Here is a 27,770-nt window from a genome sequence, read left to right on the forward strand (position 1 = left end):
AATACTATGAGAAACCACAGCAAAAATTACATTCAGGAAAGCCTTCTAACTTGCTTTTCAGAGTGTGTTCTACAAACCTGAGAACTTACCAGAAATAAAAATCCCAAATAAAATAAAGTAAAATAAAATAAAATAAATAAAAATCTCAGACCCTACCCCCAAACCTATTGAATCACAACCTACATTCACCAACAAGATGCCTAGGTTGGGGCACCTGGGTGGCTCAGTAGGCTAAGCATGTGCCTTAACCTCAGGTCATGATTTTAGGGTCCTGGGATGGAGTCCTGCATGGGGCTTCCTGCTCAGCGGGGAATCTGCTTCTCCCTCTCCCTCTGCCCCTCCACCCCACTCATGCTGTCTCTAGCACTCTCTCTCTCCAATAAATAAATAAAATCTTTATTTTTAAAAAAAGGGGGTTGCCTAGGTCATTTGCACATTATTTTGAGAAGCACTAGTCCAGAGTTTAAGGTAAAAGGCAGCATGATAAACCATCTCTTACTTCCCCATTCTAAGTTGTGCAAAGCTACACAAAATCAAGTTACCAATGAATAAATCATTCCTAGAGATTTTTGGTAAATATTTTCATTAAATCAAGCCTTTCCACAAAGGTAAAAAAAAACATGCATGTGGCTGATGCTTCGTGCCTATTAACAGCATCTTCGCTGCACTACCAGAGCTATATATTTTTTAATAACATGTTGAAAATAGGGACATCTGTTCTCCATTCTCTATTAAGAAAGCATTCTTGCTAAAGAATTTTCCCCTCCATTTCAAAAACATAATGGGTCTTATGGATGAAATCTATTTCCAATTGTTCCAGGTTAAAACAGTTAAAAAGGTTAAAGAATTTTAATTTAAGAATCCTAATTTGACCAATTTTAGGAAGCATTTATTCACTGTACAAATGAGCTAACTATGTATATTTGAGACAAATACATGGCCCCTATCATAGTCCCTGGACTCACTGCAGACCATATGTCATACCTGTAACAGAGTGTCTTCATGTTTTCAAGAAGGATTTTCATAAGAAAATATCAAATCATAGACTACTGGGACTTTGTAATATAATTTGACTCACAAAAGTATAATTTATACAACTTTCCAGAGGTGGATCTGAAGTGTAACATGGTACACCTGTACTGACCTGTGCTCTGTTAGTCTACAGATTTTTAAACAAGATGCTTCTTTAAGGACTTCGACTACAGCCTACCAGAAAAGTGCTCTGGGAATAACTTTATCCCTCTACAATCATAGCCTTGTTCTAAACAGAGCCCTTAAGTAAATTAAATCTTAAGAAAAACACACTTTTTTGTTTGTAAAGAAAGAAACATTTCCTGAATGCCAGAGAATGTTTCCTTGAGAAACTGTTTATGTTACTGTGCTGAAAAGGTGTTTATGTTGCTATAAACACCTTCCTTGTAAGAGGGGATGGAGAGTCTCCCTATTGTTTACATTGCAATCAGCCCTGATTCTGAAAAGATCTACCCTTATTCCTCATGCCTGGACTGCATTGTGCCAATTAGATCACTCGCAAAGATATTCTGTATTTGTTTAGCATAATCGACCCATCACATAAGAACAGGGGACTATGGGTTCATAACAAGTACTACAAATTACCAAGGCCATTAATTAGCAGGTTGTGGTCGTTTATGCTGTGTCAAATTTGTTAAGCATCAAACTATATTTCCTGAAATCTCTTCCCTGCATAGTTTTAGCTTAAAGTTGACCAAAAGTAGAATTTGCACAAATCTGGACAGATCTGTACGGTCTTGGAAGACATTACTCTCTGAAAGTTGTTATGGTTAGTACAGTGACAAGACATAGCTCTGTGGGTGGGTTCAAACTTACCTTTGCTCTTAACAGATCCCTATCCACCTTTCCAACCAGTCCTACATGTAATGTAGGCCAACAGAAACTCCAGGCCCACCAACAGATACAAACAGGTAGTAGTTACACAGAGGCACAGGCTTCCACGGCCCCTAACCCATGAGTTTTGTCTCACCCTTGGCTTCTCTGACTAGTTGAAAACTCTACTTATCCTCCAATTTGCCTCCTGGTCCTTCATTTCCCAAGCTCATAGGTTAATCTTTAAGGTTTAATTTATATAAGAAATCCCTTATTCTATAACCCACCATGGTCTTCTGTGATTAAACCCCAAATGATTCTAAAATTTGGTTTACTTGTTGGCTCTAGATTTAAAGGGTCTCTTGCCATTAAAGACATGGCAAGTAAGTGGCAAAAGCAAACTGTACCAGTTCACACTCGGCTGATGAGTATTAGTAGAATAGAGCCTGGAGTTTAAGCCCCCATCTTAACCCTAATTTTTCCCATATAAGTTTTCTCTTTTTATTCTGGCTTGAGACATAATTGACATATTAAAAAAATCACAAATGTAATGTGCATTTGATGTTTTGACATAAATATACACCAAGTAAACCATCACCACAGTCAAGATTATGAACATATCCATCAACCCTAAATATTTTTTCATAGCTCCCTAAAATCTTTCACATCCCTGCCCTGCCCTATCTCCCAGAATCACTGATTGTCACTGTCACTATAATTACTTTGCATTTTCTAAAATTTGATATGTCTAAAATTTATATATATGTACTCTTTTGGGGAGAGGACTGGCTTCTTTTACGCAATATAATTATTTAATTAAGCTTCATCCATATTATTGTAAATATTGATAGCTGATTCCTTTTTATTGCTGTGTAGTATTTTATTATACCACAATTTGTTTACCCATCTACCTGTTGGTGGACATCTGGGTTACCTCCAGTTTACAAACCATGCCCTTAGCAACATTAGTATAAAGTCTTTCTATGGAGGTATGCTTTCAACTCTCTTGGATTTGTAAATAGCTATGTATAGAACAATCAGACGGTTGTATGCTTAATGCTTTAAGAAAATGAAAAAATGTCTTTGAAAGGGATTTTACCATTTTAGGTACTGACCAGCAATGTATGAGTTCCAGTTGCTCCATATCCTCATCAACATTTGGTATGGTCATTCTGTTTAATTTTAGCCATTCTAAGCATAGTATAGTATCTCGTAGTTTTAATTTGTATTTTCCTAAAACTACCAATACTGAGCATCATTTCATATGCTTCTCTGATATGTATCTCCTTTCTTGAAATCTTTAAATCATTTGCCTATTTTTAAATGGGGTTGTCTTATTATTGAGTTGTATATGCCTTATATATTTTAGATTCAAGTCCTTTGTCAGATAGATGTTTGGCAGATATTTTCTCCCAGCCTGTGGCTTATCTTTTCATCTCCATAACTTTTGAAGATCAACACTTCTTCACTGTCCCTATCTAAACTTCAGACACCACAAGTTTCCTAGGGTTGCCACAACAAAAAAAAAGGAAACTGGTTGCCTTGAGACAACAAAAATCTAATCCTTCATGCTAGAAGACAGAAGTCAAGGCAATCAAGGTGTTGGCAGGGCCAACCCCCTTTGAACACTTTAAGAGAGAGGTCTTCCTTCACTCCTTTTGCTTCTGGCTTCCAGTGGGTGCAGGTACTTTCACATTCCTTAGTTGTGGTGGCCTAACTCCAATCTCTGTCTTGTCTTCTCATAGCTTTCTTCCTTGTGTCTCTCCAGACCTTCACAATGCCTCCTTATGAAGACACGAGCCATTGGATATAGGGCTCACACTAATCCACTATGATCTCTACAAAAGACCCTATTTCCAAATAAGGAAATCTTTTGTCAAAGGACAAATTCAACCCATAAAAGGTACTATATTTTAATATTTATTTTTTTATTTTAATATTTTAAAAAGCACACAGAACAATAAATTAGTCAACATAAATTCTGGCCTCCTTGACAACAGCCTGGTTTTGCCTCATTCACTCTTCCCATAGAGATATCCCCAAGCTCATCTGCAGAATTTCTTGCCCATGGCTTTATTTCCCCAAAACAGATTCTTTAGATAGAGTCAGTTTAAGTATCTACTCTTGGCTAGCCCTTCTTTATCAACTAGTAGGTAAAGCTACGTGAAGAGGAAAATATTTTTGTTACATGATTTTCTCTTTTGTGATCTCCCTTCCCCGGCCTACACCCAACTAGGGCATGAAAGTTTGGGGCAACAGTGTTAGGGCAATGATGATTCTAAATCTGCACTAAGAAAGGTTTCTAGTTCCAGCCCCGTCTTCCTTCAATACTCCGTAGAAGAAAATAGAAAATGCTTCTCCAAAAAAACATGTTCTAATGATCAGCTGCTGAATAAACAACCCCAAACATAATTTCAAAGGACAACAACCAGGACGCTTGGGTGGCTCAGCAGTAAAGCATCTGCCTTCAGCTCAGGGCATGATCCGGGGTCCCAGGATCAAGTCCTACATCAGGCTCTTCCTGGGGAGCCTGCCTATCCCTCTGCCTATGTTTTTACCTCTCTCTCTGAGTCATGAATAAATATATAAAATCTTAAAAATAATAATAAATAAATAATAAAAGGACAACAGCCATTTTACTATCTTTCATGGTTTCTGGGTCAGAAATTCAGGAAGACTTAGCTGAGTAGTTTGGGCTCAAAATTTCTTATTTGGCTACAGTCAGACGGTAGCTGGAGAGGCTGGGTTGGAGCAGAAGACTGGCTGGACATCTCTCTTAATGCAGTTAGTTTTCTCAAGGCCTTTCCATGTGGTCTTGCCTCACAACTTGATGGCCTCAGGATAAATGGACTACCCACATGGTGGCTGCAGGTTTCGCAACCAAGCATTACATTCCAACCAACAAAGAGGAAGCCACATAGTCTTTATGATCTAGCTTCAGAAATCACCTAGAATCATTTCTGCAGTTCTTTGTAGGCTGGAATAGTCACAAAAGACCACTCAGCTTCAAAGGGAAGAAACATCACCCCCACTTCTTGATAGGAGTATCAAAATCAAATTGTAAGAACATGTAAAATGAGAGACAATGTTGTGGAAATACTTGTAAAATATAATTTACCCCAGAACATATCCACCCGGGGCTGCAAGAACAGGGGGACTGCACCATACAAATTAAATGACAAAGTATATACTAAAATCGCTGGGGCTCGACGTTTTGCCCATTCTTGTTTCTGCCAATACTCTTCTTTCTTGACTACTTACAGTCCAGCATATACCATTGATTCAGGTACTCTGTTATAAAAAGTGAAGGCAGAAAAATTACTTACCCTAGGTCACATAGAGAACCTGATGGCAATCACTTCATTCTTCATTATCAACTGGGTTCTTTACAAGCCCTTCCACTCCACCATTCTTCCTTATAATCAGCGCCTAGAAACCTAGGTACTATTCCAGCCCTAACAATAATCACTAAGAACTATTTATAATTCAGAGTTTCAAATCATTCTTTCACTGGTTTCAAGTTAATTTTTCATTGAAACACACACACATATTTTCCCTAGCCAAAGGTGAATATGTTTTTGATAACTCACCAATTATGCTTCTTGGTATCTATTCACTAATTTGAGTGCCAAGGAATTGTGATATTTCCCTTTCTACTTCCACAAATCATGATAAACCACAAATCTTCGTTCAAATATACCATTTACAGGTACTTCATTTACTTTAAGATTCACTCATTCTCTATAAAATGTAATGAAAAATAAACTAAACTCCATACAATAAATATTTATGGAACACAACTGCATGCCAGGCCTTCTGCTATGTGCTAGAAGACAAAGATGAGCAAGACACAGTCTCCTGCTTCTTACATAGCTAAGCATCTAACCATGAAGGCAAATTTACCAAAAACCATAATATAACCACACCACAGGCAGCCTTCATTAAGGCTTAGGAGACTCAGTTAACATCACACCCAAAAGAGATTACCTCTAAGGAAAAGTAGGTAAGTACTTGCCAAGAAGAAAATGAAAGGCATCCATTGTAGGCAAAATGGAAAAGCATAAGCGAACAACCCAGGGTAGAGAGAATACACGGCCTGATGAGGAACTAAAAGTGAACATGAAGTATGGTTGTACGTATCTGGCTATGTGTGACCAGCCATGAGGCTAGTAAAGTAGCAAGTGTCAGCCTGTGATGTTCTTTACAGAGTACTGTAAGGAGCTAAATTCTACAGGTAACAGCCATCAAATACTTTTTAAGAGGCAGAAAAACTTGAGGAGACTTGTGTTTTTAGAACGGTAACTGGCCACAGTGGGGGGAAAAAAATGATTTGAAGAAAGAGAGCCTGCTAGTAGGAAAAACTACTAATTTGGATAAAAGAAAACAATAGACCAAAAAAGAGAGTAAACAAAACAGGTACAAGAACATCCAATCTGGTGACTGAGATACATTGAAACAGGGCTGGCTATCCGGCCAGAGGTAAGAATCAAAGTATCCTGTCAGAATGAGAAGCTACAGAAGTTGGAGAGAAGCATGTGTCAAAGTCAAATAGGCTAAGAGAAGAAATAAACCAAGACGACAGTGATTTTAAACTTACTTTCTCCAGGAAGCTTGGTTAATTACAGAACAATATCACAAATGGCATACTAAGTGATAGAATGTGAGCTAAGGACATCATCACCACTCCTAGGAGTGTTGACTTTTCATCCTGGTGATCATCTTATCCCCTTCATAAACCATTTTTCTCTCCTATGACAAAATTGGAAGGCAGAAACCAGAGCGCCTGAGAGGTCAGGGAACAAGAAACTTTAAAAACACAGTTGTAAAGAGAAATAACAAAATAAATAAGGCATCTGTACAAAGTACACATATATAACAGCAAAAGTAACAATGGGCAGACGATAAGATTTTGAAAAGGTTAGCCCATAAGCTCTAAAATAAAACCTTTCCTGTTGCAGTCATTCCTCATTAGCTCTTACCTTGGCTGTGGCACTGCTTCCTCTGCCTCACTGGAAGATGCCTTAAAAGGTCTGTGGTGAAATGCACTTCCCTTACTACAGATAAGAAATGGGCTTATTTGCACCAACTCTAGGTCAATTTTTTCTCTTCTCCTCTGCTTCTACATCCTCACCTTGGGAGGCTTATATTACAGGTTAGCACTATGCCTGGCATGTAACATTAGAATATCTGCAAGCATAAAGGCTCACATTAGCTACTAGCATTAGATGCCACCTATGTCTGACCCCAGCTTGGCCGCTTCTCAGCTCTTTTTACATGAGCAGTAATGTCCTTCATGGTCCATCTTCACATTCCCAAAGAAAGCGAGGAAAACTTGCATTTCTGTTTGGCCATCTCTGAAAAATGAGGGGCAGGGTTCGCTATTCCAAAGTCACCTGCCTTGCTTATACAAGGAGGAGAAGCTGGGGAGCATTCTGGGCCACGGGTTAGACTGCTGGCGCTCCCTTGCTTCTACAGCCGTCCGTCCTGCACATAGTTTCCAGAGCCATAACCATCGGGTAAATACTATTTTTTTTTAACTTTTAAATATTAAACAACCATACAAAGCCAGTCTTCAGTGAAACATGTTGTTGGTATAAGGATACAGATTTCTGGCTTTGAATCACTTCCAGTTATTATGCATTCCAAATCACATGCCAAAATTTTAATGAACTTTCAAATTTACATTTATGAAAACAGACCTTGGCACACATAAATGGGCTATTTTGCCATATCACTTTTCAAAAGGTGCCTCGTAGCTAAAATGATTCTGAGCTGTCTTCCATCATTCAAGATGAACTCTACAAAAGAACTAAGTGTTCTTACTTTTACACTAATTTATTCTACATTGGTTTTGCTCAGCATATGGTAAGCATATGGGAAAGAGAAGTGTATCTGGAAGCTGTTAGAACTGCATGTAATCAAAATTTACCAGTAGAAACCTAATTTGATTAATTGAAAATTAAAGTAGCAGTTAATCACTTGCTATTTAAGAGAGAGGGGGAACATCCCTTAAATGTGAATCCTTCACAAACACATAAAATTAATTTTCTTTGTTACAAATCAATACTTACTATTCAATTAGCAGTAGCAAGAGTGCAAGGCACCCCTAAAATCTTCAACAGGGTAGACCCTGGTTTAATGCTAGAGTGAAGAGTAGATTTTAAGGACAGTATCTACTTTTGGCAAAGAGCTCTATTTCTTAAAACATCCCTCCAGAAGCTAACTGATCTTTAAAGGGGGGGAAGGGGACAAGCAGAGTTCAGGTCAAGTTTTCCACCCATCCTTATCTCTAAATTTGAGTGCTTATATACAGACTATAAATTTATATAATCTGTTAGTTCAGCATCTTCACCTACCCACCTCTTACCTTACAAGGTTCCTTACAAGGTTCCAAAAGAACATCAGCCTCTGATGAAAACTGGTATTCTGAGGGAATATTTCTTAAGCCTAAAATTGCCTGGTCCAGGTGACTGGGCCTATGCTCAAAACTTCTATTATTTTTTTTTAAATGACAATGGTATCACTATAAAAAGATATTTATAGAAAGATCAAATCTTACATAACCTTTCTAAAGCTTGCTTTAAAAACCAGACCCTTACGTGTTTCCTCCTTCCTTCTCAACCTCTGGTATAACACAGTAATCAAAACCAAAATTAATCTCATGTTCAAAGCTAGCGGATGATTTCTCAGGATTACCCAATTTCCTCCTGCCCATGCATGCAAGACTTTACTTACTAACTATAGCAAGTTCATTGTCTTCTTCAAAGGCAGAGCGGCAGTATTAGAAGAAAATTAACCAATCACATAATACTATGCAGCCTATTCCCAAAATGGAAACACACAAAACTCTCAAGCAAAACAATAGATAAGTCAACAGGCTCAACATTTTATTTTTTTTTAAGATTTTTATTTATTTATTCATTCATGAAAGACAGAAGGAGAGAGAGAGAGAGAGGCAGGCAGAGACACAGGCAGAGGGAGAAGCAGGCTCCATGCTGGGAGCCTGATGTGGGACTCGATCCCAGGACTCCAGGATCAGGCCCTGGGCCGAAGGCAGGCACTAAACCGCTGAACCACCCAGGGATCCCCTCCATTTTTTTATTTTAAATGTTAAAATCAAAATAAAACTAAACTAAAAGGAAAAATATATTTTATGGGATGTCTGGGTGGTTCAGGTCATGATCTCAGGGTCCTGGGATCAAGTCCCACATCGGGCTCCCCATTGGAAGACTGCTTCTCCTTCTGCCTATGTCTCTGCCTGTCTCTGTGTGTCTCTCATGAATAAATAAATAACATCTTTAAAAAATAAAAGTACATTTGACAACAACAACATATCAATCCAAATGAAGTGTGCCTAATAGCCAGGCCAAGCATTAAAATATAACACATCAAAAAAGAATAGAAGAAAGCAAGCAGCTTATTTGAGGAGAGAAGTAGGCATACTAAAGCTGGAAATTAATTAGGAACATTAAGATATTCAAATTTACATTCCCTGCTGCTTAAACACAATAAATTATTTTAGGCTCTCCTATTGACCAGAATCACAGTACCATGCTTTCAAGATTGCTTTAAATTTAAAATATTTTCAACTTCCCTGTCATAAAGTCCATTAGTTTTGGTCTCACAAAACCCCAGGTAAATGCAAAACCCACAGAAGGCTTGAAATGCACAAGTAATAATGACAACAGATCTATTCCCTTACCTTTCCCCACATTCCACCCTGCCTGCTTTATAAAGGAAAATGTCTTCAGTCTTATCAGTTTCCTTTCACAAACACTCTGCTTCGTGTATCCTCAGGAGGACCATCCACTAAAGGCAGAATGAAAGTGTTTACAGATGGTAGAAAGAGATAGGGGAGGATACTACCCCAGAGCCAACACTATCATCCCAGGATCTAGAGACCTAAAGAGAAGAAATTCTAGTCAACAAAACCCCAGTCATGGCTTTAGTGAGGAACTGAAAGTAAATCTTGGAGGTAAAGAATGAAGAAGACAAAAGATAGTTAAAGATTCAGGCAATAAGGAAGGATTGGACAGATAAGCACAAACTACTGCTTTACAAAGTCCGACTCCATGCAATTCAAGTTTATAGAAACTAGCCTCTTGAATTAGAAAGAATAAAACAAAAGGTATTAAATTTTCCTAAAAAAAAATTTTAACCCAGATGGCAAACTCTATCTGGCATGGTCATTAAAATAAGTATAAAACAAATATATAGACCCCATAGGGCCAGCTTTAAAAAAAAAAAAATGGCCAAGGATCCCAATTTTACTGTACTCAAATCATTTCTAATTTATGGTATCACTAGTTCATACAACTGTCAACTCTATAGCCCCAAGGGAATTAGCAACCAAGAGAACATGTTACATGATTTCATTTCAAATAGTTTCATTTTAAAAGTTGGGTGATTTTGTGTTTAGAGAGGGGGCGGTGAAGACAGGACAAGGAATTACAAGCCAAAATAAACCAATGGGAATTTTAAGAGCTAGGGCTCTTCTCTTTCCATGCAGGAGAGGTAACTTGTATTGAGTTCCCTCTTTTCCCTAGTATACATAGTGCCCACATAGTTTATATTTTGTGAAGATCTAAATGAACACCAACTTTGCTTAGATTTGTCAAAATCTCCCCATTCAGAGTCCAGATTGGGTCCTGTTAACATCTGGTAGTACAATCACTGAAGCCTACCTAAGCTGGTGATCTATTTTTTAGCATGTTCACTATAGGCAGTATACCCATTAAAATGTGGGTAAACAGTAAAATATATGGAAAGGTATATTTACTCGGCTTCAATCAGATGAATACAGTGGGAAGAAGTGTTTACTATATTTTTAATTCATCTTTATCTCTGGATAAAAGTGGTTATCACACTCTATTAGGACCTAGTCTGAGTCATTAAAGCACCCTTATTGGAGGGTTGTTTCTTTTCTTCCTTGCTTTTTCTCCTGAGACAAGGATTCATTAATATCTGCACTTAAGGTTTTTGGTTGTTTTAAGCATAAATAACTGAACTGCTGTGTGTGATGCCATGTTAAAAACAGCTCACCATGGCAAGCCGGAATTACTTCTGTACGTACACATCAATGCCTCTTTCACTAGCAAAAGAATTTGTATCTTATATTCACAGACATCTTTGAAAACAGATTACAATTGTTTTAATACCACAGATTTTTGTTTTATATTCTGCCAAGTAATTTAAGTAACTTTTATTGTAAAAAGAGTTGTATCCATCAGAGCACAGTACAATAGCCTGAATACAGAATTTTAAAAACAAAATTTGAATCTGATATGAACTACTTACAAAGCTGACTTCTTTGAAGATTGGGGTTATCAACAATACTGCACATTTATCCCAGGTAAATTACAAGAATCAGATGTGAAAATGTTTTATATTCTCAAAATTCCTACACAAAATCATAAAGGAATGGACTGACAGATTTTATTATATAAATATTTAATAATTCTGTAGGACAAGACAAAGGCACCACTATCAAGTGAGTAACTCTAAGAAGATTGCTGAACACATCTAAGGAGTAATACCTTTAAAGAACTCCAACAATTGGATATGCAGAAGAATGCAAGGGGAAAAAATGAGCAAGGAATAGAAGAAATACTAATAAATGAAAAACAAATGAAATGGTAGTCAACCTCACTGGAAAGCACAGAAATGAAAATAAGAGATGAATTTTGCCCCAAAAATGGTGCTTGTTAATATTCAAAGATGGAAGCAATATAAGGAAATGGGCACTGTCCTTTTGAGGCAAGGGGGTATTAAGAAGATTAAGAAGTCTACATAATATTCTAGAAAGGCAAATGGTAAATTGTTGTTAAACTTTAAAAGTCATTCATCCTTCCATCAAGGAATCTCACTTTTAATATTTATTCAACTATAAACACCACTATTCAAAGATAATATACCTAGGGATATTTTTCCTTTACTGTTTAGAAGAACAAAAACTGGAAATGTGATTGTCATCAATATCAGAAAGGCTGAATAAATCAGTTGATTCTCTCTCTGTAGAATGTTATTTAGCCATTAAAAATAATGAATTCTGAGAAATGTGTAATTCCTAGAAACAGGTAATCTTCCAAAACTGAATCTGGAAGAAATAGAAAATCTGAATAGACCAATTACTAGTAACAAAATTGAATTGCTGATCAAAAACACTACCAAAAAATAAAAGTCCAGGACCGGAGAGATTCACAGGTAAATTACACCAAATATTTAAAGATAAGTTTATACTTATTGTCCTCAAACTACTCCAAAAAAACAGAAGAAGAAGGAAAGCTTCCAGATACATTCTACAAGGCCAGCATTACCTGATAGAAAACCAGAAAAAGACATCACAAAAAAAGAAAACTACAGGCCAATATCCCTGATAAATATGGATACAAAAATCGTCCACGAAATACTAGCAAACCATACTCAAAAATACACTCAAAAGATCATTTATCACAAGTGGGATTTATTCCAGGGATGGAAGGATGCATATTTGTAAATCAATCACTATGATAGACCACATCAGAAAAACAAAGGATAAAAATCTTATGCATCCCAACAGATATAGACAAAGCATTTATTTTTTTTAATTATTTATTTATCCATGACAGACACAGAGAGAAAGGGGCAGAGACACAGGCAGAAAGAGAAGATGTTCCTTATTAGGAGCCCAATGTGGGACTTGATCCCAGGACCTGGGATCAGGACCTGAGCCAAAGGCAGATGCTCAACCTCTGAGAACCCCAGGCACCCCTAGACAAAGCATTTAATAAAATTCAACTGTGCATAAAAACTCAACAAAGTTGGTTTAGAGGGAACATTTCTCAATATAATAAAAGATTTTAATCTGTATGGAAATCTCACAGCTAACATCATACCTAATAGCAGAAATTTGACAGCTTTACCTCTAAAATTAGCAAAAAGACAAGGATGTCCACTCTGGCCACTTTTATTCAACATGGTACTAGAAGTTCTAGGCATAGCAATCAGATGAGAAAAAGATGTAAGAGGCATCAGTATTGGTAAAGAAGTTAAATTGTCACTATATGCAGATGACATAATATACTATACATAGAATATCCTCAAGACTCTACCAAAGATAATAACAAGAATTTAAAAAGTTTCAGGATACAAAATTAATACCCAGAAATCAGTAGCTTTTCTAGACACTAATAACAAAGTAGCAGAGGAGAATTTAGAAAACAAATCTATTTATAATTGCACTGAAAATAATAAAATGCCTAGGAAATAACTTAACCCAGAGGAGAAAGACTTGTACTCAGAGAACCATAAAACCCTGATGAAAAAAAACTGAAGATGACATAAACAAACAGAAAGATATTCCATTGCTTGTGGATTGGAAGACTACTGTTAAAATGTTCATACTACCCAAAGCAATCTACAGAGTCAAAGCAATCCCTATCAAAATACCAACAGTATTTTTCACAAAACTAGAACAAATAATATGAAAATCTGTATGGAACCATAAAAGACCCTTAAGAGCCAAAGCAATCCTGAAAAAAAAAAATACTGGAGGTATCACAATCCCAGATTATAATATATATATTACAAAACTGTAGGAATCAAAACAGTGTGGCACTGGCACAAAAATACACACAGAGATCAATAGAACAAAATAGACAGCCTAGAAATAAACCCATATTTATATGGTCAATTAATCTGTGATCTGGCAAGACTATAAAATGAGGGAAAGACAGTCTCTTTAATAAATGGTGGAAAAGCTGGACAGCTATGTGTATAAGAATGAAACTGGACCAAAATCAACTCAAAATGGATTAAGATCAAACTGTGAGACTGAAAACCACAAAAACTTATGTAAAGAGCACAGGCAATAATTTTTCTGACATCAGCCACAGCAACATTCTTCTAGATATGTCTCCTCAAACAAGGGAAATAAAAGCAAAAATAAACTATTGGCACTACATTAAAATAAAAAGGTTTTGCACAGCAAAGGAAACCATCAACAAAACAAAAAGGCAATCTACTGAATGAGAGAAGATGCCTGCAAATGATGTATCCAATAAGGGATTAGCATCTAAATATATAAAAGGAAGAAGGAGAAGAAGGAGAAGAAGAATAAAGGAAGAGGAAAAATGAGTAAAGAATCTGAATAGACATTTCTCCAAAGAAGACATACAGATGGCCACTAGACACATGAAAAGATGCTCAACATCACTAACCATCAGGGAAATGCAAATCAAAACCACAATAACTACACATCTCAGAAAGGCTACAATCAGGAAGGCAAGAAGTAACAAGTGTTGTAGAGGATGTGGAGAAAAGGGAATCCTTGTAAATTGGTACAGCCACTGTGGAAAACAGTGTGAATGGAGGTTCTTCAAAACACCCAGTACTGGAAAGAATACAGGCATAACAAAAAATAAAGCAATATTGCCATATTTCTTTTTCAAACAGGAAAAAAATTAATCCACTAGGAAAGTATAATACAATGAGTCCTAAGCTGGATGCCTTCCAATACACTAGCTCCCTATTCATTGTCCCCAACTATTACCAGAAGTAGAAAAAGGGTTAAGCTATAAAACATCACTAAACACATCATGTATAGATGCACTGATACTCAAGATGCTTAGGTGCACCCACATACCATCCAAAGAAAGGCAAAGATTAGAAGAGGAAGGTTGAGGGCAAAGAAATGGCAACAGACATGAATAATCAATCACCACACTTGCCTCGGTGTTGCTGAGGGGAGCCTTAGGATCCCACTACCACCTAAGAGTTGTAAAGCAAGAGAAACCTATATTCTTACCCTGGCTCAGAAAGGCAAATAGCTGAACTTGCTGGGAGGAAAAGCTTCAAAGTTTGAACCAATGATGAGACACACATCTCTATATATCCTTTCTTACCCTAGCACTTCAAGAGCAAGCTTTCAAAAGTATTCCTACAAATAAATACTCATTTTTGAACCACCTCCAAAAAGACTGCAATGGTATAGTTTTATGGATAAGGGAATAATAGATGTCTCCCTATCTGGTGGCTGATCTGAACTTCCATTAATACACGTTTTCATGCCATAGATTTTTTTTAGAAATTTTATATGGCAACAGCATACCAGCATGAACTGTTACTATCAGATACTTGCCCATTTTGGTAGGTCGGTATGTTCCCCTTACCTTATACAAACGGTTCTCAAATTGGGACTTCAAGAATAGCAGCACCAACACCACCTGGGAACTTGCTGGAAATGCAAATTCTCAGGCCTCAAGGCAAAATGAATGAATCAGAAACTTTGGGGGAGGAGTTCAGATCATATTTCAACCACCTCTCCAGCTTGTTCTGATTCTGATACCCACGGAAGTTTCAGAACCACTGCCTCAGACTATCCATGTAAAAACAGCATGTATGTGTATAAGTGTTTTTATTCCACAGACCTGCAAAGTTTAACAGTAATAATGTTTTTCATAACATAACATGTAACATCATCATCCAGGAAAGTTCATTTGTTACTTTTGTTTTTTTAATGCCACTGATTTTGTTTTCAAGAAACTATGCAACTGAGGTTACTAAAATAGTTATCACCACCAAAACTGCTTCTAACTTCACTGCCACAAAGCATAATACATGACTAAATCCCTCCCCTTAGTTTGCATGTAGTGTGCAGAACCTGACTTTTGGCTAGATCCCTTGCTATTTATGGCACTTCCTTTTTGCATCGCTAGCTATAAAATGACTTTCCTTACATACATGTACATACATACTCCACTATATAAGACAATTCAACAAACACCGATGACCTAAGATCTATGATACAAAAGACACAACATTAAGATGCTCTATATAAGATAGCAAGTAAGGCCCTGACTTCAACATATGTACAAACCAGTTGGAGAATACCACGCAGAATATAATAAAGGTTTATAGCTCTTCACCAAAAATCTGTTCCCACTTCCATGCCACACAACATTCCCCAGCTTCCTCTGCAGTAGAGTGATCATATGAACAGTTCTTAGCAATTGAGTGTGAGAAGTGATACATGACTTTGGACATCTTAGACTTTAACCATCAGATATGCTTCTCCTTCTGTCCCATCCCCCTGAAACCTACACCTAGACCTGGTGGCCACAAAGCTTCAGTCATGCAAATGACAACAATGTGTGGGGATAGGAGCAAAAAGACTTGGAAGGAACCAAGATTTTAGAATAAACACAGATTTCCCCAACCTGAATATCTATCAGGACTTGCATAAGTGAGAAAAATATCCTTGTTACGGAAGTCTCTATAATCTCAGGTTTCTTTGTTATAGTAGCCTACCATAGTGTGACACATGAACTATATAAATCCTTATAGACAGAGTAGTATACAGTACACAGGAGCTACAGACACATGCTCCCCTGCACAGAGACTACTGGAAGGAGAACAAAAATTGTTGCAGCACAGTAGTGGACAAGACTCGAGAAGAGAGTGTGGCATTACCTTTCTAGGGAACTAGTTCCTGTATCTGTGCAGTGAGTCATAATGTCATTCACAAAGATTTCAGTATGATGGCCCTACTTACAGTTCTGTTTCAGTGACCACAGAGCCTGTCGGGATTCGGAACCATTTCAGAAACCCTGAATTTGGACAAACCTCAGGCTAGCCAGCCAAAAAAATACATAAGCAGAAAATGTTCTCACAGATAAAAAATTCCATATTATTTCAAGGGGCTTTGCTCCATCCCCACCCTGCCCCAAAGTTCATGCACAGAAGCCCTAATATGAAGGTTTTGTGGCTGGGAGTACATCTGAGGAAAAATTAGCTGGTGCATATTCCAGCACCACAGCACAATTTATTTTGTGAAGGCTTTCACAAAAAGAGAGAGAGAGAGAGAGAGAGAGAGAGAGAGAGATGGCCAAGCAAATGTCACTAGAAATATACCACAGGAACATAATACATAATGACTTAACTGACTAAATAAATAAATAAGGAGGCAAAGCCATTAAAGAGAGAGATATCTAAAAGATAGTCACCATAAATCCAGACCCACTCCTGGTTCTTCACAGCTGCGAACACTAGACCTGCCTCAAATATCATCTCCTGATTCCTCCAAGGCTATACCAAATTCCACCTGTGATTCACATGAAGGAGAAAGTAGTTCCATCACAAAAGCTTAGAAACCAATGTTTACATAAATAGGTCTTCTAATCATGACCAGCACAAAAGATAAAGCAATGTCTAAAAAAAAAATCTTTAGTCCAATCTGATAGGTAGCCTCTCACACACACAAAAAAAAATATAGAAAAATTTAAAAATCTGTATGTATACACACCCAAATACTTTAAATTACAGTTAATCAGAGAGCTTCAACAGTCTTACTGTTCTCATTCCTTGGCTTACCTCCAAAACTTTCATTACCTGTCAGGTCCCCTCTGTTATTCCTCACTTTCTGTGTCTCTGGAATGTTATTTTATTAAATAATTGTCATGCCAAAAGGCACATACTACTATAAAAGTTTATTTGCTAGGCTGAGCAGAAACATCTATTTCTTTTTTGTCAAAATCTATTATAATGCTCTATTGCCTACAGAATGTATAGAATCACTTCCAGATACACTTGAACCAAAAACAATGTGTTTCTCCTAACAGGGCACCAAGTAGTTGCAATAATGTAGAAAGATTAGGTGGGAATCTTGAATTGGTAACAGATTTTACCTGAACTCTGTTTCCAAAAATCTTTGTAGCAGGTTTGACAGGCAGGCTAAAAGGTAAAATCTTTCCCAAGGAAGGTATATTACTTTTACAATATCATGAGATAATTGAAAATGTGTTGGAATAAATTCAACCCACCTATTTTAAGCACCCACGAAATTTCCAGTAGTATGCTGGAAATTACTATCCATTTTAAGAACACTGACTCCACTTTATTAATTAGCTGTAAGAAATAATTACACTTACATAGCATTTATGTTTTTTAAACTAGTCTAATTCAACCTGTTAATAAACATTTACTTACTGTTCGTGTGCTACTACAGATTTTTTTTAGACCTTAAAGAGTCCATTGTCTACTACACATATAATGTTTATTCAGTATTATAATGCCATTAGAATTTTGGACAAACTTCCTTAGGTGACACAAAACGGGAGAAAAATTCTCTGTTGGGATTAAAAAAAAAAAAAAAAAAAACAGGCCAATAGTTACTGCCTACAGTAAAGGGTTATCAAAACAGCAACCAAGAAGGGTCTCCCACACTTACATCATAGCTCTAACCACTAAAAGGGACAAGAAGCAGTGGCACCCAGTAGTAATGATCACAAGAGGCACCCAGAGCTTGGTTTCTAAATGCTATTCCCCAATAAAAGGAACAAAGGCTCTTTCGAAAACTTTGAATCCAGGGCTGCAGCAATGAATATATGAGATGTATTTGGACAATCTCATGGGGTCACAGCATAAAGAAGCAAAGGGGGGAAAAGGTGGATATGTGCCAAAAGGCACAGAAAGCAACCTGCAGAATTCCCACCGGACAAAGTTGGAACAATTTGAATAACAAAATACACAACATCAGTATAAGCCGAAAAATATCTGTATAGCATACTGATACAAATAAATAACTATATGAATAAACAAACAGGGACAATGAACAACTTTACTTTGTAGAAGAATTCCAATTTAAAAATGAAAATAAGTGAAACAGAAAATCACCATTAGAACACCATAGTGGTAACTGCTAAAGTAGGCAAAAATTTAAGCAGAAACCAAATATAATTCAGTCTCAAAGTATCTTTCCCACTATATCATAAAGAGAAAAACAGGAACTTTATAGTGGAGAATCCCAGCAGAGACCACCTTAACCAAGTGAACAAGGTTAACACCCAGTAACACATGCTGACATCACGCACTCCCTAGTATGATTATGATGCATTAAGAAGGGGTCATCAAGTGGGTGGTCTCCTTCCCAATGGACACATAACCACAACCTAATCATGAGACAAACCCCAAACTAAGGGACATTCCTACAAAATACCTGGCTAGTGCTCCTTTTCCTTTTCTGCAAATCTTCATAAAATTATCTCAAATTAAAAGTTTTAAAAATACAATAGAAAAAAAAAAAAAAGGATCCCAATCACACTAGCAACAAAAAAGTACCAGATATAAACCTGACAAAAATTTCAATATAATTACGGAGAACATAAAATTTTATAGGACATAAAAATAGGACAGGATTAAAAAAGAAAAATGTATTTTAAAAGAGAGAAAAATACACTAATTTCACAGACTAAAGAAGCTAACAATTCTCAAAGGTTAAAACGGATTACTATTTTGAATTAAAAAGGGGAAGGGACTTTTTTTATTTTGTTAACCCCTTAATACATTTTATTTACTATAGAATATTTTATCATCTATTGATTTGAGAGTAAGAGAGAAAGCACATGTGGGAGGGAGAGACAGAGAGAAAGGGAGAAGCAGACTCCCCGCTGAGTAGGGAGCGCAAAGCTCAATTCCAGGACCCCTGAGACCATGACCTGAGCCAAAGGCAGCTGCTTAACCGACTGAGCCACTCAGGCACCCCCTGTAATACTTTTTAAATTGACTAATGGTCCAGTTAACAATAAGTTCAATCTTTCCTCATGAAAAACATAAAAAAAAAAAAGACGTTTTTTTTTTTTAATTAAAGAGGGAAAAAATGTTAGAAATACTTATTAACCAGAAGAAATTTAGATTAGTATTTAAATTATAACTTTTAGTGGATCCCTTAGTGGCTCAGCGGTTGAGCGCCTGCCTTCGGCCCAGGGTGCAATCCTGGAGTCTCGGGATCGAGTCCCGCATCGGGCTCCCAGCATGGAGTCTTCTTCTCCCTCTGCCTGTGTCTCTGCCTCTCTCTCTCTGTATGTCTATCATGAATAAATAAATAAATCTTAAAAAAAAAAAAAGAACACAATAAACATGCAAGAGTTGGGCATGCAGAAAGAAGGGATGACCAACTACCTGGTAGGTAGTACAGATGGCTTCCTTGAGAAGCTGACAGTTGAACTAAGGGTCTGCAGTGAAGAGCAGGAGTTGACCAACCATAATGAAGAAAGAATATTCTGAGAAAGAAGATAACATCTCAGAGACACAGGGCAGGAGAATCCAAGGCACACTTGGAAATGGCAACAGAGAGAATCTAGCTCATGGCCACAGTGCAACACTGTCCCAACAAGCCAGAGATGCAGCCAGGCAAGGGTGTGTGTGTATGAAAATGGAAGACAATACATGTGAAGTGAATTCAAAATTCCCAAGATGACAGAAGGAATAATTGAATTATAACTCAAATCCAAATTCTCTATCAAGACTTTCAGTACAACACCACATTACAGTAACTCTACTACAATAGAAAGGCTTAACTGCCAAAGAATTTTAAATGTGGATGTGCAGAGCAAGAAGAAAAAGTAGGAAATGTGTTCTCAAGTAATGTATGAAAATGACTCTTTGCTTTCTTTAAATTAGTATTGAGTCCTGATTAAATGAAGAAAAATCCCTTATGGTTCATGATGCTGTAAGCAATTAAGACCAGCTAAGACTCATTAATTGCTGAAAAATATAGCCATAATATTCTCATTCTATTTATCCAATGCAGCCTGTTCTAGGTAAACAGAATCTTAAAGAAGAAACGTAAGAAAAAAAATGAAGTTGAAGACATGTATAGGAACTAAAGGAAGAGAGATGCCATTTGATATTAAAAGCAAAAAATCATAATTTAATTCTGATTGTCACAGCTTTTTAATACTCTTAAATAACATTGTGGGAGGTTTCCTCATTAAACCAAATATAAAAATACAATTATTTTTAGAACCCAAAATCAAATTTTGATGCAAAACAAATTTTTAGAAAGGTCCTCCAACCATCACCACTAAACTGTCAATGTTATTTATTTTTATTTTTTTTAAAGATTTTATTTATTTATGTATTCATGAGAGACACAGAGAGAAAGAGAGGCAGAGGCACAGGCAGAGGGAGAAGCAGGCTCCATGCAGAGAGCCCCACATGGGACTCGATCCCAGGTCTCCAGGATTACACCCTGGGCTGAAAGCGGCGCTAAACCAGTGAGCCACCTTGGCTGCCCTGTCAATGTTTTTTAAAGTAGCAATGAAGGGGGCACCTGGGTTGTTCAGGGGGTTAAGCGTCTGCCTTTGGCTCAGGTCATGATCCCAGGAGTCCTGGGATGGAGCTGGCATGAGGCTCCCTACTCAGTGCAGTCTGCTTCTCCCTCTGCGCCTCCTGCTGCTCGTTCTCTCTCTCTCTCTCTCTCACATAAATAAATAAATAAATAAATAAATAAATAAATAAATAAATAAATAAATAAAATCTTTTTTTAAAAAAAGTATCAATAAAGTACAGGAACACATTCCATATTTCTGTATGTTAATTCACATTTTATATAAGACCCCGTAACATCATCTCCTTCAACTTTAAAAGCCATCAAAGTAAAATAACTCTATACTATACTTAGGAATAGATAGATTGAATGTTAAAGCTTAAACATTATGTGAAAGAGCAATGGTACATTTTAAAACTAGCTTTTCCTCTCCAAAATATTGATATAACCATTCTGGACCACAATACTAAAGTAATCACTCCTTAGAAGATGCAATTATTGCCTACTAATGCTTTCTTTTTTTAATACTCTAAGGCAACTCTGTTTTTCTGATACTAAATTTTGAGGTTACATGTGATATTTATTCCCTCTTGTTTCAGATATTCAAGGAAGCTCATGCCCAGTATATGCTTCTGGAAGGAAATAACAGTTCTGTAGTATAGCACAAGGAAGAAAACAAAATAATAAATAAAACAAAAATAAATAAAAATAAATGTTTTGTCTCCATTTGTATACACACAGAATTAATACTATCCTTATTGGTCTTTACATGACAATCTCTACGAAAATGTCTATAAAACTGCTGCATAGAATGAATAATGAAATATTTCTGCCAGATAAAATGTACCATGCAAAATAAAAATTATCTTTCATACTTTTTTAAAGCAGTGGAACAGGGGATTCCTGAGTGGCTCAGCGGTTTAGTGCCTGCCTTCGGCCCAGGGCGTGATCCTGAAGTCCCAGGCTGCATCAGGCTCCCCTCATGGAGCCTGCTTCTCCCTCTGGGCTTGTGTCTCTGCCTGTGTGTGTGTTTGTCTCATGAATATATAAATAAAATATTTTAAAAAAATAAATAAAAAGCAGTGGAACAGAATGACTGTGACTAACTAGAAACAACATTCTTAAATTAAAATATTAAAAGAAATGCCTGTGGCACAGAGTAGCTGTCATGAATTACCTACCACGTTTTACTAGGGTCTCAGGTGGGATTACCACTCCTCCCATTCATACATGTCTAGCAGGACTCTGAATGAGCGCCTGCTGGCCACTCTTTTGACTAAAGGTTCCCCCACTGCAAAGCCTCTCCACTTTTTTTTTCTTTAAAGCATTCCCAAAGGGAGACAAGAAGTTAAAACTTTTCCTTCCAAAAGGAAGAAAACAAACTTTAGACCCTGGGAAAGGATCCCTTCAGGCTACAGCAGGAGCCAAGGCAGCTAGGACATTCTGGAAGGCCACCTACCAGCTAGGAAGAGCGGGTTGGGGGGGGGGGGGGGCGGGGAGGGAAGGGAGAGCAAAGGGAGAAGAGGAAGAAGAGGGGAGGAATGGGAGAAGACATGAACAAGAAAATAAGGAACTAAAGAAGAAAGATGAGACAAAAGTGAGCAGTGAAAAAAGTAGCTCCTTTACATTTATGAGTTCTAGTAACAGAAAGACAAATTCGATTCTTAGGGGTTTTTTTTTTTAAGTACCCAAGCATTAAATGAAATTTAAAGCTCTTGTTTTCATTCCTCCTATCAAATGTAACAGTATCCCCACTACACATGCTTCTTATTTCATTCATCTGTAAACCATTCCCGTCAACTCTCAAATGCAGGTCTAGTCAATCCCAAGGTCACTGGGCACACATGCTTCTCCATTTAATAGACTTGGGATACAACCTGCTTGCTGTAAGATTTTTTTTTTTTTTTTTTTTTTAGTCTTTTAATGTGTCAGTCCAGGCTTTTAATACCTTTCATCAAACTATTACTCATAACTAGTCTCACAAGACCCATAGTAGTTTAGCTTGAAGTCTGACCCTCTAAATTTACATGTTGTGACATTCTTTGAAGGCATTTATTAAAAATCATGGCAAGGATATTTGTACTGAGACCAAATAAGCAATATCTTCTGTAATTTTGGCCACAGCAAAGAGAGGCTTGGAGGTTGACAAGGTAGGTGGGAAGGCTGCTGTGCAGAAGATATGTGTGTTTAAGATCAGAAAGCACCATAATATTTCATGTAAAAAATTTCATAAAGTACTAGGAATGTAAAAATCAAGTAAAACCAACAAAAGTTTATTAGGCAACTAGGCAACCATGAGCTAAGAACTCTGCTGTCAAAGATGAATTTTTTATTAAGTAAACTTATTAAAGTTTAGTGCACATGCAGAAAAGTGTAACAAACCATAAGTATATAGCTTAATGAACTTTCATTAAATCAACAAACCAGAGTAACCACTACCTGCTTCAAGAAATAGAACACTGTGAGCTTCTCACAGCCTACCCCAGCAACCCCCAACAAGCTCCATCCTTCAAACTTGACCTGCCCGAAGGATAGCACAAATTCTTTTTTTGAACGTTATATTAACAGAACCATAGCATACATATTCCTCTGTGTCTGGCTTCTTAAGCTAATGTGAGTGATTAATGTGTGTGAGATCTTTTCCACATTGTTGAGTATAACAGTTCATTCTCACTGATGTATAGAAGAAATATATTACACAGTAAGAACATTCTACAACATATTTTATCCATTCTACTATTGGTGGATATTTTAGGCTATTATGAATACTTCTGCTATGAATATTCTTGTACGTCTTTACATGTACTCATACATACACTCCTAGGAGTAGAATAGCTCAATCATTAGGTATGTCTAAGTTTCATTTTACTGGAAACTGTCCAAAATGGTTGTACCAATTTACATTTTTACCAGCACAGTAAGAGAGTTTCAATTGTTCTACATTCCCATCAACACTTTGTCTTTCTTAATTTTAGCCATTGTGGTGGGTGTGTAGAAGAATCACACTGTGGTTTAATTTGCCTCTAAGAACTAATGAGGTTAGGCAACTTTCACACGTTTATTACACATACTGAAGTGAGTGTTAACATCTTTTATCCACTTTTTCTATTGATGGACTATTCTGTATTGATTTGGCCAAGTACGTTATATATTATGTTCCCAAGTCCTTGGTTAGAAGCTTTGAAACAAACATGATTTACACACGCAAAAAAAAGACACAGAAGAGTGTAAAGTCAAAGGTCAGGACTCTGTCATCAGCCTACACGTGTACAAGAAGGATCAATCTAAAGCTGTTGTGGACAGAGGAAAACACATAGAAAAGAGAGAATCTGAGGTGGACCATCAAGAAATTAATCAATTTACATATAAGTGGAACAAAGTGGAGGAACCATAGAAGGAAAACAAAGAGCCATGAGTAGCAAAATTCAAACAAGAATGAACCTTATTCATGGGTGAATGTCATTTTTCCTACGGCTCAAGTCTTTATGGGTAAAAAAAAAAAAGGCTGGATAAAAATAAAGACAGGTAAACGTAGGCTACGGAGTTTTCGATAGGCCATATTTAACACTTTAAATACATTACCTCACTTAATCACCCTAAATCTGCAATATGGATATTATCCTCCATTTACCAATGAAGAAATTAATCAAATAGCTTGCCTAATACCATAGCTAATCAGCAACAGAACCAGACTAAGACTCAAGGACTGCCTATGTCTAAAAGCCTAGATTTTTCTACTACAGATTCTAGATCTCAACAAGCAAAGTTATTTTAATATTTAGTTTCTACTATGGTAGCTCCTAGAAATTGAATCCAAGGAAAGTCACTAAATTAAAGCATTAGAAGCTTCAGAATACCTCACATAGGTACAACTTGCCTTCTGACATAAGGCATTTCAAAAAATGTGCTCTAATCAAATATGCAAGGGTCAAATCTGGAAAGTCAAATAAGAGAGCTGCTGTAGTGCCACACTTCTAAAGTATCTTCACTTCAGAACAACATCAATTCTGGTATCTTTGGGTGAGGGGAAAAGATATTAAATGAACACATTTATTTAAGATATCCTGACTTCAGAAATGAAAATAGTAGTATACCCTAGAATCAAAGCAGTACAGGGAATGTTGTAAGACATAATTTATTCCCAGTGCAATAGAAGTTTATAAAAATTCCTAATTATCCCTTACGTTTTTAGACAATCTTCAACAAAATAGTTCCAGCATTCAGTACATGTTCATTAATTGTGGTTGTGGGGGTTTTTTTCTTTGCTTCATCATTAAACATAAACATGAATCTAATGAGCATCTAATTGAGGTTAAAGGCCCATCCTAATGATTTCCATCTTTATCTCAATCACGTTAAGATTATAGGCTACGCCACTGAATGTGTGTACAAATACATACACATGTGCATTCACACATACATAGCACTTTTTCATGGTTTCAACTGACTTCTCAAACATGGGGTAATACAATAAAATAATCTATCACATTAATCCATATTTCTGTATAGACAGGGAGAACATGCCACCAAAACCCAACTGTGAGCTGAAAAGCAGTCATTATTAGTTTCCTATGGCTGCTGTAACAATTTACCACAAACATGGTGACTTAAAACAAAGGGAATTTATTCCCTCACAGTTATGGAGATGAGGAATCCAAAACAGCTTCACTAGGCAGAAATTAAGGTGTCAGCAGGACAGTGCTCCCACCAGAGGATCCACACGAGAATCTGCTCCTTGCCTCTTCCAGTTTCTGGTGGCCACAAGTATTCCTTGACTTGTGCCACATCACTCCGAACCATGTCTCCATCTTCCACTGTCTTCTGTGTTTGTCTATCAAATCTCCCCCTCCTTTCTTTTAAAAGAATACTTAAGATGCTATGGAGGGAAAACTTGGGATAGGGATAATCCAGGATGATCTCCTCCTCAAGATCCATAACTTAATCATATTTTCAAGATACTTCTCACTTTCCAAACAGGTAACATTTACAGATTTTAGAGATCAGGACATGGACGTATTTTGGGGCCACCATTCAGCCCACTAAAGCAGCTTATTATATACTGTTCAAATTACTCACCAGTTAATATATTAAAGCCCCCAAGGTAGAAAAGTAGTGCGGGAAATTTCAACCTGTACTGTAATGAAATACAGAGTGCAGTGAAGTCCAATGTCCAGAAAAATGAGGCTGCTAGTGTCATACTACAGACGTCCATTAATAGTAAACATCTGGCTCATGATTATCAACTCCAGCTAAACATTAAGTCACCTGGAACATTTTGCAACTTCTGATACTAGGGCCCCACTCAAGACCCCTAAAATTAGAATGTGGGTGTGCAGCCCAGGTTTGGGGTATTTTGCTTGTTTCTTAAACTCAGGTGATTCAAATGTGCAACCAGGGTTGAAAAACCAGCATCTGTAGCAGAAAAGTTAAAAATAGGATGGACACCTTAATTATACAAGTAAAGGTTTTTTTGTTATTGTAACCAATTTAACACAACCAATTTTTCTTAGAGAGAAAGGATCCCTTTAATAATCCCATTTGTCATTTAATTTGAAAATATGTTGATATCATATTTCAAATATGATATATCATATTTATAGAGGTAAGTTCAAAAAACTTACCTCTATAACTCTTGAAGCCAAATCAGAGTACATGAGGACAGCTAACCAAGAAATAGTACAATAAAAAAAAAAAAGAAAAGAAATAGTACAATATAAATCCCTCCTTTCATTACATGGAATCATGAGTATATTTAATGGTACAATTCTAACAATACCAAGCAATGCTTGCTTAGAACAAACAGCTCAAGAAAATATTCATATTATATTGAGATCATATCCAAATTATGCTTACTGTTTCACAATTTTATTTTTATATGGAGGACCATTGCTAAGGCATAGAAAAGGACAGTCAAGATTCCAAGATAGAAAATCTAATTTTCTATCACCCAGGCTAATTATTCAAACTGAGAATTTTCTGTTCATGTCTCTGATTCCTCTTCCTTCTTTTTGGGCCTGCTCTTTTATCCATTTCTAGGATTTGTTTTTGTTTTTTACCACTATAGATAAAAAGGAAGGAAACCCAAAACTCAGTTGATTTTGTTACTAAATGTTTATTTTTGGAAATGCTTCATACTAAACAAAGGTAAGCCTATATGTGTCAAAAGTTGGGCACAGAATATTGTTTGCTAAGTTTGCTTAGGAATATCATGTTTTATTTTGTTGATCAAAGTGATAAATAACTGCAAATGAAGGATCAAATCAGGAAATAATGTAAAGGCTGGGTTTCCATTGTTACCCTTACTTCTCATTACATGGATAAAAAAATTACCAAGAGTAATCGTAAGTAAGAGTGACTAAACTTTTGATTTGAGATATGCATTTTTTTAAATAGAATAAAAGGTAAAATGTATGCCCAGTGGAAAATGAACTTCAAAGTCCCTTAGGGAATATTCCACTCAACTCACCTTTCATATTTTTCAGAGCTTAAATCTGTCAAGATATAGAGGTTAAGGTGTCAGTTCCTAGATGACATAAAGGGGAATTTATACAACAACTTTCTTTCAAATTCTGAAAAGTGTTCTTCAGAACTTCACATCTATTTTATATGTCCCTTCCTCTGGTAAACATCTTCACAAAATAACTACTAAATATAAACTGGTATTCAGTCTGTCACCATCCAAAAGTCCTTGATAAACTGCTTACACGTGTTTGTTTTTTAAGATTTTATTTATTTATTTGAGAGAAAGAGAGAGAGCAGAGCAAGAGAGCGAGCATGATCTGGGGGGAAGGGCAGAGGAAGATGGAGAAGCAGGCTCTGCCCTGAGCAGGGAGCCTAATAT

The 27,770-nt window shown here is 36.7% G+C and overlaps 1 protein-coding gene across 2 annotated transcripts in view; it reads right to left on the reverse strand.

The window, feature by feature from the left end:
* Positions 1-27,770, reverse strand: part of MLLT3 (MLLT3 super elongation complex subunit) — a 277,556-nt gene that overhangs the window by 167,262 nt on the left and 82,524 nt on the right. The window lies entirely within an intron of this gene.

The sequence above is a fragment of the Canis lupus genome, chromosome 10, assembly GCF_048164855.1.
Source record: "Canis lupus baileyi chromosome 10, mCanLup2.hap1, whole genome shotgun sequence".
NCBI classification, from domain to species: domain Eukaryota; kingdom Metazoa; phylum Chordata; class Mammalia; order Carnivora; family Canidae; genus Canis; species Canis lupus.